At 34.1% G+C, this 13,073-nt stretch overlaps 1 protein-coding gene and 1 long non-coding RNA gene across 4 annotated transcripts in view; one reads left to right on the top strand and one right to left on the bottom strand.

Moving 5' to 3' along the window:
• LOC135141965 (uncharacterized) overlaps positions 1–13,073 on the bottom strand; it is a 35,609-nt gene that overhangs the window by 14,018 nt on the left and 8,518 nt on the right. The gene's annotated exons all lie outside the window — the stretch shown is intronic.
• LOC135142202 (uncharacterized) lies at positions 5,186–7,053 on the top strand. Of its 2 annotated transcripts, XR_010282470.1 has the most exons (6): positions 5,186–5,619; positions 5,679–5,892; positions 5,953–6,049; positions 6,303–6,434; positions 6,490–6,598; positions 6,647–7,053. It is a non-coding gene; the product is annotated as an uncharacterized LOC135142202 (long non-coding RNA). The 2 variants fall into 2 exon arrangements; XR_010282469.1 differs by having other exon boundaries at positions 5,187–5,619; positions 6,490–7,053.

Raw genomic sequence — 13,073 nt, 5'->3', positions numbered from 1 at the left:
AAGCCCAAACCTAATGTTGTGTAACAATACGTACGAAGTTGTGAATATTCTTTGGAACAACAATAATAATCTACAAACTAAACCAATTTTTTGTGTAATGCATAAGTAACTATACAGATAAATCCTCCATAAGTCAACACTTTTATAGTAATAATTTTTGTTTAAAATATATTTTTTCATATTTGTTGCTAATAACAGTGTAGAGTAGTAATTTTATGAGATGTTTTGATTATAAAACCAGCTGTATAACCGCCGGCTAACTATCCATCATTAAAAAAAAATACCCGAGACGGGTCCGGTCCTAAATTATCATACGAACTCAAGTAAATGTAATCCTAGTTGCGATTAGTGAAACAGTTAACAAATTTTGACATCATTAGATTGTAATTGCAATAAATAAAATATCAGAATTAAACCTCCGTATGTTAATAAAACATGAAAGTAGATGACATTGTTATTGTTTATTAAGTCTAAAAAATGGAACTATTGTTCTCCTTCATTTCTTGCATTGCTTTCGTGTACCTACACCTACGTAAGTTTTTTCACTCCCTTTTTATTAGCACACCAGTCGTTAATCCGCACATTCCGCTTTCTTGAAATACTGAAATCTCCACGGTGCATAAAAAAAATTCAAATTAGCGCATGCTTCAAGCCTAAACAGTAATTCCAAACAATTATCCACAAAAACGCAATAACTCGAGCCTTGCAAAAACCAAACAATAAATTGCGTGACAAAAATCGTTAAAATAAATTGGCATAATCAGCAACACTCGCAAAAATAACCTTTCCCGAGTCATGTTCTGAGATCATAAATGGTTTGCGGCTCACAAGAAAATGTAAAGAATTCCCAATGACTGGTTTTGTAACAATGAATGATGGCCATTCATTATTCATACGAGGCTGCAGCTAATACGTTATTAGAATTACTGCATTGAAGAAGTTGCCAGGTGAGCTTTTATCAACATTCTTCCAGAGAGAAGTGCAAATTTCTATTGTTATTTTTCCACTCGGAAAGCTCTGCAAGGATGGGAGAAAGTCAGGATATGGCCAATAAATGGCATTTACAATAAAACAATCGTATCTGTAGCATCAGACGTTCTTTTTGATTATTTATCAAGGACACGCTATTGGACGCTTTAAGGACCCGAATTGTTTGGCGAAGAAAGTTAATTAAAAAGCGTTCTACTATCACCGATGCCATATTTAGAGGAATGTCGCTTTGCATAATAATTACGGAGAAAAAATTACGAACTTGACTTAAGGTAACGGCTTGTGACACTTTTTTCGTGAGACGGAACGATGGCTACGTAACGCGCTGACGTAGCATAAGCGCAAAGTGAGGCGTCACATTTTATCGTTTCACGCTTCTGCACTTGCAATAATGCCGCCGCAAATGACCACAGTTGAATGAGCACTTGACGTAAGAACGCAACGTAATTTTTTTAAGGGGTTTCATTCATTTGCTACGCGTACGAGAAACTAGTCGGTTTTGTAAGAATTTTCGACTTTGTTGCCTAAAAAGGAAAAGTATGAAGTATTTCGTTTAGTTACGTTAATTGGTGGATAATTGGTAAATTTGGTGTTTAGCGTTTTTTTTGTTTGAAATTTTTGATTTGGAGCTGGCAGAAAAGCTTGATTTTAGATCCGGTTCTACGATCTGGAACAGGTTGATTCTTCTATTTATTGCTTTGAGAACCTGTTCGACGTCTAATTATTGCAAATGAAGCATTCGTTTTCGGGGCTTTGTGGCTTGAAAAATGTTGATTTGTTTTGAAAAAATTGAGCTCTGTGAAAAAAAAGTAATTTTTCTAGTTTTTTTGTTGGCTGACTTATACATAGGAAGAGAATGAAATAAATTATTCAAAAAAGCTAACGACATATTTCGAAAAACCTAAATAAATAAATAATAGATAAAATACTGCTGCTGATAAGGAGTCTTTGTTGGGGTTATGGCGTCATTCTTGAATTTCTCAGAATGGAATTGTGGTTTCGGTTAGTATTTATAAACAAAAAAAAAAGAAGATTGTGTTATTTACGAAGTTTGGCAAGATTTCTTATTATGGCAGGTTTTCTACTCAGGTAGGTACATATTTTTTATTGACACTTGTGGCATTCTTGATCTCACCAGTCGTCCTTCAATTTTTTCTGGCTTATATCTTTAAGGGACAAGTTCTTTTAAGTGCATTATAGTGCTTTGTTTTTTCACTTTTCAGATTATTGTTGCACTTGCACTTATATAAAATTTTGGTTTGTGATATATGTATTTTGTATTGTGGAGACCCCGGTTTTGAGATATTTCCCTTCATCAGTCATCTTGCCTAAACTATGCCATTTGTAGCTCCGCTTAAATTATAATTGTGAAATTTTGTGTTGAAACCATTTTGATGAATATCCAGTTTAACGAGTTCGTAATGTTTAAGTTTGTAGAAGACGAAAAATAAACACGGCTTTTTCGGTTCCGCCCTGGGTACAAGCACCAAGGGGTGACAACAACAAATCACTTGCACAGCCAGAGAATACTTACAGAAGAATCACTCTGCAAAAACATAAAAAAAAATCGGGTCGGCAGACAGACGGACGAACGGACGGACAGACAGACAGACAGACGGAAACGGGAGACCCATTTCTTCGTACTCTAGAGGTCATGAAAGGTCGAAGAAATGTAAAAGTAGGGAGTCGGCCGATGGACTTTATTACAATACTTCCTTTGCTTACGCTTGGGAAGTAATCATAATATCTTGATAGATTTTACGAAGAATTAGACCGTCGTTATAGGGCAATGAATGATATTCTCGTACCATTTAATGCTGTTCAAACTAAAGGTCGATTTATAAATTTGTCGCTGACGTTGCTATTCTCCGTTGACGTTGCCGTTGTAAGATAAATAAGCAGAGAAGGTATGCGTCGTTTATATCATCCGTTGACGTTGCGGTTGACAGTTGGCACGCCGTTGGGGTGACATTCCAGATGACCAACTTTTATCTTTCGCCGTTATATTGCCTTTGACGTTGGGTTTTCAACAAATCAAATTGCGGTAGTGTACAGTGCTGCTAACTTGAAGGAAAATCCCCTGAAGTAGGGGCACATTTTTCTGGTTGACACCACTAATTCCACGAAAATCAAATTTTGATTAGAGATAATGAGGTCCACTAATATTAAGCTATTTAATCACGTGCTCACCGAAACCCTCATATTTTAAATAGCTGCCATCATTTTCTACACTGCACCTTCCTGTCAGTACTTATGCATTGTTAAAGATAATTAATTCTCGACGTTTAAATCAACAAGATTCGTCTCAAAAACAGTTTAGGTTTCTTACTATGTGTAGTCTTCTTTTCACAACAAGAAAGGTAAAGCATGTCTAAAATGGTAAATTTCTGTAGGAAAGTATCGATTTTGCAATTACGCTCCGCCCCTCAGTCTGACAACGAATGAAAAATTCATCACGGTTGAGATCGAGACGGATGGGTGGTCTTCTCTTTTGGTTTTCTTTTTTAATTAAGTAATACATTTAGTTTTCTTTGTACAACACGATTACTTAAGAACATATTTCACATGGTTATTTAGAAAAATAAGGATTTTACAATTAACCTCCGCACCTCGGCTTGGGACGAATAAAAAAAAATCATCAGTACTGACATAGGGCGGATGGGCGGGGTTTACATTTTGCCTTTTTTTTTTTTCTTAATATACAATAATATACATAGCCATCTTTTCACAACAAGAAACTTAGAAGATGGTTAAAATTGTACATTTTTGCAAGGAAATATAGATTTTGCAATTATAGGGCGGCGCGGCGGCGCCTGTTTGCTAAATCGATATTTACTTATACAAATTTTCCATTTTAAACATGTTTAAAGTTTCATGTAAAGAAATAAGTATTTTGCACTTAAGGTGAGTCCCCTTGGTTCAGGGCAAATGAAAATATCATCACAATTGAGATAGGGCGAGTGGGCGGGGCTTATATTTTGCCTTTTGTCTTAATATATGTAGTTGTCTTTTCAGAACAAGAAACTTAAAACATGTTTAAAATGTTCTTGTCGACAAATATCGATCTTGCAATTAAGCCCCACCCCTCGATCTGACAACAAATGAAAAATTCATCACAATTGAGAATTAAGATCGGGGCGGGTATGGGTGGGGCCTAATCTTCGGCTTTATTTTTTTTCTTAATATACATAGTATTCTTTGAACACCACGATACTCAAAAATATGGTTTTAATTTCTCGTTGAGAAATAAAGATTTTGCAGTTAACCTCACTTGGCTCACGACGAATAAAAAAAAAATCACAATTAAGAGAGGACGGGTGGGCGGAGCTACATGTTGTCTTTTTTTCTAAGCATGTGTAGACTTATTTCGACAACAAGAAACTTAAAACATGTCTAAAATGGTAAATTTTTGTAGTAATCAACTTAAATCCTCCACTTTTCTTCTACAACTCCTTTAAATACAGCAAAAGTTGAACATCAAAGTTACTGCAAACGCCAACTTGGAAACGGAGTTTATAAACGACAATTTTCAGCTCTAAAAGCATCGTCAGCGGGAACAGCAACTGTAAGTTTATAAATCCCGCTGGCAACGTCATCAAAAAAGATGTTCTTGGAGTAGTTCCAAATCTGACAAAAACTTAAAATGAATTTTCTGCAGATGACATAATTTTGGGAATTTTGCGACTGAGGCGCCACTTGGAAGCCGCCAGTATTTCTTCCCAAGAAGCGGTTCAGTGGACTACATTGGAGCTTTTCAGATTCATCGTAAAGAAGCTAGGCCTATTCTAGCGCTTTGTCTAAGATAAAATTAAAGAGTAAATTCGAAAAGTTAAAAAGAATTTAAACAGATACCTATTTGAAAACACAGCGTATAGATCTTAAAACTTCGCCAAGCGTGTATATGAAAATGTAAAAATAAAAAGCAAAATATTTCAAAAAAATAGCGTCATTGCATATTCCGTTTTGTACCAAAACAGGGCAATTAACAATAAAGTTTTGCATATACATTTAAAAATAAGTATATACCTAGATGTCACATGAAATCTCCTTTAAAAAACACTCTTTAGAAAAAAATCTGATAAAAGAGTTACAAAGATATAATATTCGATTTTGTTTGTTTAGATTGTTGACATCAGAAATGTCTAAAATGTCAAAAACATATAAAGATTTCAAGTAAAGTCGCGATCTTTTCTATAGAACCACTCCCTAGTGTAAATTTTCAAAATTTGTTTGGTGTAAGTGACCTTGACGGGTTTCTGGGGGAAAACATATGTGTCAAAAATTTGACAGGTTAGATGGCCCCATTGTCAGTGTAGAAATTTTATTTTAATAAATAGATGAACAGAACATACAGTCTGCACGGGACACAGTGCAACAAATTGAAGGCATAGCTGAGGGCAACCGAAATATTCGTATTGTGCTAGTTTCGATCACGTTTCAATCGCCATGTCAACCCGGAAACGCATTTAGAGCAATAGTTTTGAATCATTTTGCCATGTGTTTGCAAGGTGCCAGCATTATCTAGTTCTGAGTATTGTTGCTGCTTTAATTTAACGCCATGAAGTGTTGTGCTGTGCCGTTTTGTTACAATAAGAAGAAACAACGCAAAGAAAATGTACAGTTTTTCAGGTTAGTTTTCAACAAACAAGATGTTTTTTTACCACTAATTTGTATTTTATGTTCTTCAGAATAACACATATGCGACAGGAGTCGTGGTTGAAAGCATTGAAAAAGAATTCCCAAGATACACTGTATAGAGATGCTAGTATTTGCTCTGATCTTTTTTGCTAGATGGTTTTGTATGTATCAATGGTAAACATAACAAACTCTCAAGGTTGGAGCTATTCCAACCGTTAGATTGAGACCCTGCCCAATGAAGAACTTGTTTTTACACAGTGATAAGTAATTAAATTAAAAGGTTACATATGTTTTTAAACCCATATAATATATAAATTTGTGCAGATCTTCGTCATTGAAGTTTAGTATCCTACATAGTTCAAGTGAACAGTGTTTATTAACAGAAAGATGATGAAGTCACAAACATTGCAACTGAAATAAGGTAAATGCATGATGAAGTTTAAGAATAAATTGTAGACATACAGCATAAGGATAATTAGCTTTACAATAATACAACATATTTCTAGATATAGTTGAAGAATTCTTAAAATTTCCAATATTTAAACATTTGAGATATTATTAATTACCTAACAAAATTCATTTTTAGCGTGTGTGTGTGAATAAGAAAATAATAAGTCAATCTTTTAATAAAACAAAAACATTTACATGATTTGCAGTGTTTATGTAATTTCTAGGAAAGCTGACAGTGATTATGGAATTGAACACGTTTCTGAAGTAAGGCCTCATCCATCAACAACAGATAGTGAAGGGTTAACAGGTACTCACAAAAAAAGAAGAAAACTAATGCATATGGACCACAAGTACAGGTAGGTAATCAAAATAAATATTTTGTGTACAATAACTTCTTTCCATTTCTTTTAGTTTATCACCTAGAAAGTTAAAATCACCTAAAAAGTCAAAAGTGTTAGTTTCTAAACTACATAGCCATTGGAAAATTGAAAAAGCTCGAATGTGGAGGCTTAGAAGAAAAGTCAAAAATTTAAAAGATGATTTAAAGTTTCTACATGGTCTGTTTTAGGTACTGCAGACTGTTCTTCCCTGTTGGAGAGATTTAGTTCATAGTGTTCATTGGGTAGTATATGTAGTCATACAATAATATATTTAGGCTTTCATTAAACAAATTATGGCCTTTTTCACCAGACTTTTAAGATTGACAAACACATATGGCGGGGAGATGGAGCTTTTTGGAACATTAAGGAATTCATTTAAGAAAAACCTTAGTGAATTAAATCTATTGTAATTATTGTTATTTTGTTATTTAATTAGCATTATAGTTTTGAATTAAATTTTTCTCTAAAGGGGTTATCCCGTAAATAAATAAGCTGGAAGTGTATGAGTCATCACCAGTACGTGGGATTCTATCTCACCGCTGAAATCCCCTAGTTGAAGGAAGGTGTGTTTTACGGAGAGTAGCGGGGATGCTTTGATCTGGTCCACAAGGTCGTAGCCAGTGCATCGCTAGGAGTGTTTACAGCTAGTAAAAAAATTGGTCTAAAGAGTTTAGACAGTACTTCCCTCGCTGTCGGAAACTTGACGACTGCATGCCTATTGTGTTTTTTTTCTCATTACATTTTTGTAGTGGGAATTTAAAAAAAAATTGCGATGACGTCATCAACATTTTTGCAAGGACACGTATATCAGTTGGGATAGATGTAGTGTAATACTAAGAATAAAATTATTATATTCTCAAATTTTCGGAAAAATGAATTGGGTCATTTGAATATTGATTTGTAATAATCAATAAAATAACGAAACAATTTACTCACGTATACCTACGTATCAGAGGCAACTGAAAATCGTGTATGTATAAACATTGTTAATTTAAGATGACAGGCGTAACAGCATACGTGAGAGCCAAACACAGAAACTGTAAACAAAACGACCGTCGGTTTTTATATTGCTTCGACTTCCGCTTATTATATAAAACATTGGGTTTTATTTTAATTCTTGGCGGTGAAATTCACAATTGGTTGATTATAAACATGTCTATTTCACATTCGCGGAATCAAGTGAACGCATAAAACAAATGCAGGTCTGTAATGTTAAAGTCGATGTAAATAAGCGTGCTACCCTATGTTTCAACCGAGTTTTTCCTTTAACAAATTTTGTGTCTACCAAATTGGGTTGGTTGGGGTGTAATACTAATAATAAGTGTTGCCTTTAATTTAATCAATAAAATAAATTGACTTCATTAATTTTTTTGAACCACCTCTTAAGAAAATCTAAAAAATATGAATGGAATGATAAATCACAAGTACAAACTCATCATATTTTTTGGATTTTAGATAGGATTTATTCAGCAAAATTTAAGGGTGACGTCATCAATTTTTTTAGGAGGGATGAACAAATACATTTTGAACAAAAGTTTACCATGCTTATAATAACTTTAAAATATTCCCAAGATTTCAAAGCATTCGGTTTTGTAATTCCTGATTAAATCGATAAAATAAATTCACGCCTTCATTAATTTTTTTGAGTCACCCTGCATATGCAAATCCAAAAATATGAATGGAATGATAAATCACAAGTACAGACTCATCATATTTTGTACATTTTAGATACGATTTATTCGGCAAACTTTTGAGCTGACGTCATCAGTTTTTTGTAGAAGATAACCAAATATATTTTGACTAAAAATTTATTATGCTCTTTATAACCTTAAAACATCTGCAAGATTTCAAAGCATTCGGTTTTGTAGTTCCTGATTAAATCAATAAAATAAATTTACGCATTCATTAATTTTTTTGAGTCACTCTGTATATGCAAATCCAAAAAATATGAATGGAGTGATAAATGACAAGTACAGGCTCATCATATTTTGTACATTTTAGATATGATTTATTCGGCAAACTTTCGAGCTGACGTCATCAAGTTTTTGGAGGGGATAAGCAAATATATTTTGACTAAACATTTATTATGCTCTTTATGACCTTAAAACATCTGCAAGATTTCAGAGCATTCGGTTTTGTAGTTCCTGATTAAATCAATAAAATATATTTACGCATTCATTAATTTTTTTGAGTCACCCTGTATATGCAAATCCAAAAAATATTAATGGAGTGATAGTTCACAAGTACAGACTCATCATATTTTGTACATTTTAGATATGATTTATTCCACAAACTTTTGAGCTGACGTCATCAAGTTTTTGGAGGGGATAAGCAAATATTTTTTGACTAAAGATTTATGATGCTCTTTATAGCCTTAAAACATCTGCAACATTTCAAAGCATTCTGGTTAGCAGATTAAAAATTAAATTTCAAAATGTTGTTTTATAATTTTGATTTTTTTTCCAAAAATCTGGACGTTTCGAGTGAAAAGTCGATTCAGAGTTGTAAACTACATGTGTAGGACTATGTTATTTTATACAATTGAAAACCCATTTACTATGTACAATTTTGAAGTGACGTCATCGCTTTAGTGGTGGGGATGATTCGACAAATTTTGGTTAGCGTTTTACCATCTACATGATATTCTTAATATAAGTACAAAATTTCACAACAATCGGTCGAGTACTTTCGGAGATTATCTGTCTAATAAAAATCCGTGACAACAGACGGACAGACGGACAGACGGACAGACGGACGGACAGACGGACAGACGGACAGACAGACGGAAATGGGAGACCTATTTCTTCGTCTTCTAGGGGTCATGAAAGATCGAGAAAACGTAAAAGTAGAGAGTCGGCCGACGGACTCGATTACAATACTTCCTTTGCTTACGCTCGGGAAGTAAAAACTACTTCTATATTACTACATTACTTCAAATAATAATACTTGCTGCCCTTCTTAATTTTCCAACCACAGGACCACAAATTTGTGATCTTGAAATGCTATATTAGTCCAAAAGAAAAATACTACACTTAGAAACTCAATATTCACAATAATAATAATATATGATTTATTTCCAAAACATTCACCTATAAATGAAACACCAAACAATAATATATTAATCAAACTTAAAAAAAACTTCTAAATATAGATGTATATAAACCGTATAGGATGTACCTTAAGTAAATAATGACAGTAACTAATTCTGCACACTGGCAGTTCAGAAATCAGTATAAAAAATGAGGAGTACACTAGAAGCAATACTATTATAAATTAGGAAACACGTTATGATAGGACTATTAAAATAGTGATATGTATTGGGATATTGGGAATATCAAAATAAAAAGTAATTATTTGTCTACTAGTTATTCAAGGAACACCAATATTATTTAATCTGGTCTAAGAGTGTTGTAGACCAATGATTGAAAACACAATAATATTTATTAAACAAAAGATTACAGATTGTTAGAAAAGATTCCTGTTTTAAATTTCAAATGTCCACGGAAAAAAAAGCATGGTTAATCAACAAGTTCTACTGTGAGAATTTCTGCCGTACTACAACTTTCAGACCCTTGCACTTCACACTCATTGCTTAATTGTACTTCAAATATTTCCATTCGTTCATCCTCACTAGATTCATCCATCCTTTCATTCTGATCATTGTCTTGTACTATTTCTATTGCAGATTCCGATGTAAAACTTGCAATTGATTCTTCATCAGAATCTGCAAGTGATATAATTATGGGTGGAATATCTCGCACACTTTCATTTCCCATTAATCGCTTCCAATCATCCCTAATCAATCGTTCACAATGATTCACACTGTTCATCCACATTTCAGGAGTGTACTTTGATAGTGCTTCATGCCACAAATCAGGTACTTTCGATTTCGTGGAAGGCTGCGCTAGAATGTGCTTGTTAAAATATGTCTTGCAGAACCCCCAAACCATTTCAATCGGATTGTACTGACAATGGTAAGGGGGTAGTCTCAACACTTCTATGCCATTTTTAGACAGCAGTTCATCGATTACATATTTTTTGCAGGAAGGAAGGTGAGGTTTAACTATTTCAAATAGTTGTTTTTTTGTCAAGTTATTACCAAAGGGAATTTTGTTTTTATGGAGCCAATCTTCTAATTTTGCTTTTTTCCAAGAGAACTTTGGACTATCTTCAGCGTGCATCGAGTGATACGGAGCATTATCCATGACTACCACCACTTTACCACTAATCAATGCAACACTCGGAATTAATTGTTCAATAGTCCATTTCTTAAATACCTCACCCGTCATGGTTTTATGGTAATCCCTGCTATCGATATTGCTGTCCAAAAACAATTCGCAGTCTTCTAGGAAACCGAAATTCCCACCAGCATGAAGCACTGTAAAACGCTTTCCTTCACTCATGCACACTTTCTCAGGCATTCCTCTTCTGTCACTCTCAAGCACCCACCTTCTCACAGGAGAACCATTTTGGTTAAGCCACGTCTCATCCAAAAAAACAAAACTTACATTTTCTTCGGCTAACTGTAAATATCTTCGTAAAAATTTTAATTTTAATGACTGAAGCCGTGGACTTTCGATTATAATTTTGCGATTATTTACTTTTTTGTATTTATATCCCATTGAACGTAATATTCTTTTAAGAGTGCTAAGACTTGCAGTGAATTCTAAGTTTGTGGTAGCAAATTTGAACATGTCCGTTGCAGTAAAATATTCGTTTCTCCTATTTCTCGCGTATATTTCTTGGCTTAGCTCCTCTTGAAATACGCAATCAGAAAAGAAAGCACATTTCTTTTTTCTGCCGGTTAAGGCATTTTCTGGTGGGACTCCGGATCGGTCTTGCCGTATTAATTTACGGATTTGGGTTCGGGAACACTACAAAGGAGGAGGAAGGAGATTAATACAAAGTAGTGGGTGAGAAGTAAGTGACACAGGGCGTATAAAAGTAGTGTGAAGTGGATTTTGTCGTGTTTGAATTGAAAAAAACTCTTAAAATGCAACTACTCTACCGAAAATATGTTCCCAACTTTTGTTTCCAGTTCTCTTCTGGAAGCTGTGGGACACAGACTTTCGATTTCCCGGTAACATCTTATTGCCGCAGTCTTTAATTTTTGCGATAACAATGTCCTCCGTGGCTTTTCTTGATTATCCATTTTGCTTTTTTCGTAGAAACGTAAAATGCTTTAAATAGAACCGCTGTGAGTTAAAGCGTGGTTAAAGCGCTTGTCAACATGCGCCGTGCGTCAAACGTTGGTTAAACGTCAACGCGCTACCAACCGCGTTCGGCGTAAAGTACTAGGAGACAGGGCTACCAACTTGACTTTTTATCGAGTGGTTCCGTAGAAATGACCGTTACTGTATAAAAAATTAAATAAAAGTATTACAGAGCTTTTTGCCGTCACATCGACTTCGACATAATTTACTTCATTTCCTTGTGACTTGGAGACTCCAAGCGATAGAGTTCTTGAAATTTTATTGTATATAATTAAAAGCAATAATTTTTTTTGTAATCGTCTTTGTAAGAATTTTGAACTGATATCTGGAACAATAAATGAATAATCATAAATAACTGAGAAAAGAACAGGTCTCATTCTTATGGAAAAATCTTATGATAAAACTTTACAAGGTCGACAGGATAAACGGCTCTGTGAATTCCACTGCTTCTGAATACACCACATCTTGCTCGATACGCGAGATAATCTGACAACGTTGTCAAATATTTTATTGAAACGAATAAAAAACATTGACTTGAACTTCTGTTTGTAACTGAAAACAACTTAACTGAAAACTGATTATTGTGCAAGATCAAAGAACTATAGACAGCAATTAGTAGCGGTTATAGAAGAAATGAAAGAACAAATCAAAAATAAAACAGTCAAATGGTCAAGGGAATAAAAGCTTCACGAAAAACAGGAGCAAATAGAGGACAAACAGAGATAAAGAAATCAAACGAAAGTAAACAAGAAGAACACGAATAAAAGTAACACATTTCTACAAAATCAAAACTGTAGAAACGGCAGCCCAATACCAATAACTTTTGTTTTGATTTATCCGAATGCCGACCAAATTTCACTATTTTATTCATTTTTGTATGACCAACAAAATGTTTCGTTTACTCATTCATTTTACCCTAGCTTAATTGATTCAAAAATAAGTTACAAAAACTGCAAAAGAAGTCAAGATAGGCGTATATGTATGGAAAGTTTTGTAACTGAATGGGCTACGCTGTTCACAAATAAGAATATTTTTTTAAATCCAAATTTTAACGAAACATTATACGCCGTGCAATCTTTTTGCCATTTTTAACTATTTATGTTAATGGTTGACGAAGAATGTGGAAGTGTAAAGCAATTTGTATTATTATTATGATCTATATTTTCCCGGCTTCAACTTTTGACTGATTTACAGCGAATATTATTTAGGCCAATACTGCTCGAACAACCTGCCTGGTAAAGATCCCCTACAATTAGTGACAGAAGATCTGTTACGCTCTTGTTGGGGGTTTGGCGACTGCTAAGCTTTAGCCGAGACTCCGTAATTTATGATTTTATGAAATCTGGGCTTACGCTTTTTAAATTGCAAACGCTTATAAGTATAAAAAAATGTGTGCAAATAA

Source organism: Zophobas morio, unplaced genomic scaffold (genome assembly GCF_036711695.1).
Source record: "Zophobas morio isolate AGI-343-1 ecotype UQ-CSIRO unplaced genomic scaffold, CSIRO_AGI_Zmor_V1 ptg000046l, whole genome shotgun sequence".
Lineage (NCBI taxonomy): Eukaryota > Metazoa > Arthropoda > Insecta > Coleoptera > Tenebrionidae > Zophobas > Zophobas morio.
This window is presented reverse-complemented; position numbering and strand designations above follow the sequence as displayed.